This window comes from Lathyrus oleraceus, chromosome 6 (assembly GCF_024323335.1).
Source record: "Lathyrus oleraceus cultivar Zhongwan6 chromosome 6, CAAS_Psat_ZW6_1.0, whole genome shotgun sequence".
Classification (NCBI taxonomy): Eukaryota; Viridiplantae; Streptophyta; class Magnoliopsida; order Fabales; family Fabaceae; genus Lathyrus; species Lathyrus oleraceus.
The window spans coordinates 180441877-180447876 of NC_066584.1; positions in this window are offsets into that span (position 1 = coordinate 180441877).

Consider the following 6000-nt stretch of genomic DNA (forward strand, 5'->3'; position numbering starts at 1 on the left):
TGTTTGTTTTAGCAACCTTTTCTTTCTTTTAGAGCGTGGATCCCGTCGAGTACGACGGACGTGAGGGGTGCTAATACCTTCCCCTTGCGTAACCGACTCCCGTACCCTTTCTCTTTGGTCGCGAGACCATGCTTTTCCCAGGTTTACTCTGAGCGTTTCCTTTCCCTCTTTGGGATAAATAACGCACGGTGGCGGCTCTGTGTTGTTTTTGTTTCAGCCCGCCGATTGTTTTTCGCGGATGCGACAGTAAGGTACGATGTACTTAAGTAGAATACGAAATATGGTAAGGTACCACGCGCTTAAGTGATTTTGGCATATTATAAGATATGTGCCACATACACTTGAGTGGGCTTTTTTAGCTTGCAGCCCACACAAGTGGTTCTATAAATAGAACCCTTATGTAGAAGCATTTGTGCAGTTGCAATTTCGTCTCTCTCTCTCTCTCTCTCTCTCTCTCTCTCACTCACTCACTCAAAGCCTTCATTCGTAGCAGCTAGCACTGAGATTGAAGGAATCCGTTCGTGTGGACTGAGTAAAGGCGTTGTCATCATTCAACGTTCGTGATCGCTCCGTAGATCTGCATCAAAGGTTTCAATCGCCACAAGAGGTAACGATTCTATCACTGATCATGCCCATTCGTAAGGATCACTAAAGGAGAAATTTTAAATTTCGCTGCGTTATGGATCGTTTTTCTCTTTCAGCTTCATCTTGGCGAGTGCGTCTTCCAACTCCTCTATATCTTGGATAGGGAGAGTTAATGGCTCAACCACAACCATAGATATAGTTCTTTCACAAGGATAAGGCATCTTTAATTCTAAATCCCTCTTCTTCACCCAAAGAGTGTAAGCTTCCAAAGCTACACAATTGCATGGACCAAGCTCAGATCTTCCTTTCCTATGCACATTATGCCAAGCATGCACAATCTTCTGCTTCAAATGTTGGGTATCTTTACCCTCTTGATAGAAAAGATCTTCTAACTGAGTGTTATTAGGCTTGTCTCTCAAGGGGAACCCAAGTTGACGACGAGCCAAAATAGGGTTGTAGTTAATTCCTCCTTGTGTACCAATGAGAGGCACATTAGAGAATTCACCACAACTATCAATAATCTCCAAACTGCTCAAAGAAGGATCATACCAAACTATACCATCATTAGTGAGAAACATAAGTCTCTGAGACCACCGTAGACATTGTTTGTTCTCCACAAAAGCAGGTGTCTGAGGCAAGTGCGAAATAAACCACTTGTACAGAAGAGGAATGCAACAGACAATAGTTCCACCACCCTTAGAATTCCTTAGATGCAAATAAAAGTACATATCACCCAACAAAGTAGACACATGATTCCCAATCAAGAAGATTCTAATGGCATTAACATCAACAAAACCGTCAATGTTAGGGAACAAAGTTAATCCATAGATGAGCAACACAAAGATAGCTTCAAAAGCGTCCATACTACCGGCTTGAGCAAAAGCAGTAGCTTCTTTGATGAGGAAATCAGATGGAAACCCAAACAATCCTCCTTTCTTCACCCAATGAGCCTCAATCTCAGACTTCTTCAAGTGAAGAGCTTCAACTATAAGATGAGATATGGGAATCTATTCCAATCCACTAAAAGACACTCTGCTAGAAACAGGTATTCCCAAAAGATGGGCATACTCCTCCAACATAGGCACAAGCTGATAATCCGGAAAAGTGAAGCAACGGTAGAGAGGATCACAAAACTGAACCAACACACTCACGAGTCCTTCAACCACATCAACAGACAAGATAGACAAAAGCTTCCCATGGCGTTGTTTGAAGTCCAAGGGATCTAATACAAAATATGCTAGCTTCCTCAACTTTTTCAAGTCGGGACATCTAAAACTGTACTTCTTAGTATTCCTTCGTCCACAATCCATGGTCTGAAAATATTTGCAAATAACACCTCAGTTCCTTGAAATTTTCGTGTCATGAATGTGATGATGCGCATGAATGCATGAATGCAACAACCACAAATAAGGGATCACACACAAGGAAAACAAACAAAGGTCAAGGGATGAATCAAGTTATTGTTAAGATCAATCATCCATTTTGGTGGATTATGGTTTACACCTTATCAACACCCAAGTTCCATTGATATTGACAAGACTTGATTAGATCAACCAAGAATCAAGGGTTTGTTGTAAGTCACGAGCATGGAGTCTGGGTAAGAACCATCCCAAAGGAGTGAACTAAGGATAAAAACCTATAGATCATGTTTTAAAAAGTTCCTAGAGTCTTAATTCCATCTATCAGATATTACAGGTTAGGATGACTGACTCATCAACCCATAATATTCTCAAGAGAAACTCATCTAAGTGTAGTATCGCGTAACAACTCTTATCAAGTCTACACTTGAACAGTCTCCGCACTACGTCCTAAATAGGCCAAAAGGGGGTAAATGTTCTACGTTCCTCAACTTCTCGGACCCCAAATCAGAGGTAGTAATGCCTAACCATAAATACTTGTGTGACATTTCCAAATCCAATAGGGTATCCACTGAGCAGATGGGTCTCAAGCCAACTTGTTAAGGACTACTCCGCACAAGTCGAACATGACTATACCATCCTCCTATCTTAATTTCACTCAAGTTAGGGTTAGAACTTATCTCACCACTCAGAGATCACCAAGCACAACAAGCAGATTATATCACACAAACAAATATACATACATCAAATATACAATTATAATCACACAAAACAGTAGGCTAAACCCACTGGAGACTACTCCCCAGCAGAGTCGCCACTTAATTTCTGTAGCGGTAAATTCATGATCATCAAGCTATGGATAAGCTAGACGTCAAATAACAAGAGTCGCCACCGTGCTTTTATTATTTCCAAGGGAAAAGGGAAAAGTACGAACAAAACCCAAAAATAAGAAGTTTTCAAATCAAAACTAATAAAATGCCAGAGATTACAGGTAAAGGGGTTGGTTACACAGAGGGAAGGTGTTAGCACCCAATGTGTCCTAGGTACTCCTAGGGAGCCCTTTTTTGTATGAATATGTATTTTGTACAAATGACGTTTGCAAGCAAATAGAATGGGGGGATGAGGAAAGAATTCATTAATTATATATTTTTTGTTTGACAAGACCTTTGGACTTGTGCCTATGTACCGACATAAAAATGAGGGATCAAAACCTCGTAGTTCGTGATATAAATTTCAAAGTGGATGTATTGCTTTTTAACAAAAAATTAAGTTTGAAAGGCACATAGGCCTAAAAATGGTTTGAATGAGCTAGTTCTTTTTTTGAATTTTGAAATTTTTAAGTCAAGTATAGTTAAGTCTATTTACAAGTTTGATTTAAGAAAAGAAGTTTGAAAATGCAATGGCATAAGGCCAAAGTTTCTAATTTGCAAAGGGTCTAAGTTTAGAAAAACAAGCACAAGCAAAGATTTTAAAAACAAGAGGGAGAGATTTTGAAATTAAAGAAATGGGGAGGAGATGAAGGGACTAATCCTAAGCACAAATTTAAAAGTTGAGAGTTGAAAAGATCTAACCAATGGGCTGCAATCCAATAGACAAGAGTATCATATAGAAACCCAAATTCCCCTGGACATTAGAATCAAGCAACAAACAATGCACAATATATCAACTTGAAGAGCAAGGCATCAAATAAAGATAGCCACATCCAAGCTTAGCAACTCCATGATCTTATTCAAATTTGCCCATGTAGCAGATGAATTCCTCAATGCCACAAGTCACAAGTTCAAAATAACAACTTCATAATGATCATGTTGCAGATGAACTCAAATGGATCTTCAATGATGTATCAGATGAAGTTTCAAATTACAACCACTTGGTTACATGAAAGTTGGCACTGTCCAAGTCCTTTGCATAGGGAGTGTTGCCTAAATTCTAAGTCCAATTGTCTCAGATCAAACCAACAGTCCACACAAGATGTTTTTTTTTAGGGTTTTTGTTCTTATTATGTACATTAATGGTCAAAGAACAAACAACCAAACACAATATACACAAACAAAATATATCACACAAATATGGTCCAAGTGGACAAAGTAAAAATGACATTAACATAAACAATTAGAATGGTATGAATAATGGCAAATGAATAAGGCTTAAAAAATAAAGTGACTAAAGTAAATGACTTGAAATTAAATGTTAGTTGTTAATGAGTTATAAGTTAGTATTGCTTTTGCTTTTTTTTAAGTCATTCTTTGGAGGACACTCAACCCACTTATCACAAGCATGGATCCTTGAACCAAGGCATCTTCCAAAGGAAGGACAAAAGGCCAAGTTTCCACACAATACCATGAAAGAGGGGAAACTTACAATCTCACTATATAGAATGCTATGCCTTTTTGTGTCAAAATTTAACGATATGTTAAGCAATTGTAATTGGACTTATGTAAAAGTCACAACTATTTGAGGTCGGGCAATAGAATTTTGGTGTTAATGCATGTTAGAGACATAATATAATGGACTATGCTCATGAAACATACCACACACAAAAAGAACATGCAAAAGTGGTGGCCTAATCTCATCCATACTTATGTTGATTTTGCAATCAACTAGCCTTAGGATGTAGAGATATTTAGGTCCATGACATGAATGCATAAAGAAAGGGAATGAGATGAAGAGGGAGGGAAGATAGATCAAACTCAAATTGGACAAAGGAGGACTTTTAATAAATTAAGATCATTCATTCATTTTGGGAGATGGAATGTACATTCCATCAATACCTTAAATCCAATGATCTTAACCTAGCAAAGTCAAATCAACCTTGACCAAGGCCCAACAACACAAGTCAAACTTCCAAAGTCAATCAAAATGGCTCAACACAGTTATTTGACAATTACTCAATTTAAAAAATACTAAAAATAATGCATTAAATTAAGTATGATTGGTCAATTTCCTAAAACCTCATCAAAACACCAAAGAAATGGTCGTGAGATTTATCATAGGTCAAACAAGGCCAAATGACCTTGGAGAAAAAATTTCAGAATTTTTGGAAACTTAAAAGTATTTTTAAACAATTAAAAATAATCACAAAATCAATTAAATTATAAAAAATATTAATAATGATCCAAAAAATAATTTTAATTCAAAATATGAAAGAGGATTTTATTTAAATTTTTTTCGTGAAACTTTCATATTTTTTGGATCAATATTAAAATTAATATGAATTAATGAAAATCAAAGGAATAAAACGAAAATCAGAAAATACAAAAAAACGTGGACCACTTGATCTCCCTCATTAATTGAGGTGACAGATCAAGTGGACACAAAGGCACATTCCATGATGGAACTTAGTTAGCGCGTCACACAACTGGTCATCCAAACCAACACTTGTGATTAGAACATTTTAAACTAGATCAATGGTTCAGGACCACGCCACATCAGTGCCGGAGCAAAGCGACAGTCGTCTTCTCAGGCGACCTTGGCTGGACTGGTCCAATCATTACCATGACATAAATGAAAAAGAAGGACATGATCTGAAAGAAAAAATGGCGTAAAGCACGAATCTGACCTCAATTTTAACTAACTCCAAATATATAGAAAGATATGAGGAGTTGAATTTTGAGGTGTGTCCACTGAGTTGCTTTGATTTGACCTCAAAGCAACTCAATCTTCTTGCCTACATTGGTAGGACTTCAGACAACCAAAGATCCAAGAGAATTGATGAGAATTGAGTGAGAATCAAAGAGAAGAAAAAATCTGGAAAATACCTTCAATGCTGTGCAGAACTTGATCTCTCTTGCTTCAATTTTTGTTTGATCTTGCTCCAATAGCTTGTAGAAGTGGATTAGGAATGGTAAGAAGATTTGGATCCTGGAGTTTTTGAATCTCCAAACAGTGAGATTCAAACTCAATTTTTAAGTGAAAATTATCAGGTTTTCCTTTGAATTGTGAGGGTTTGAAGAGTGGAGGAAAAGTTGGCGCGCAAGGATCCCTTGAAATGAGCTCAGAGGGTCTCTATTTATAGCAAATTCAAGTGTTATTTGCACACTTGAAATTTCTTCCAAAT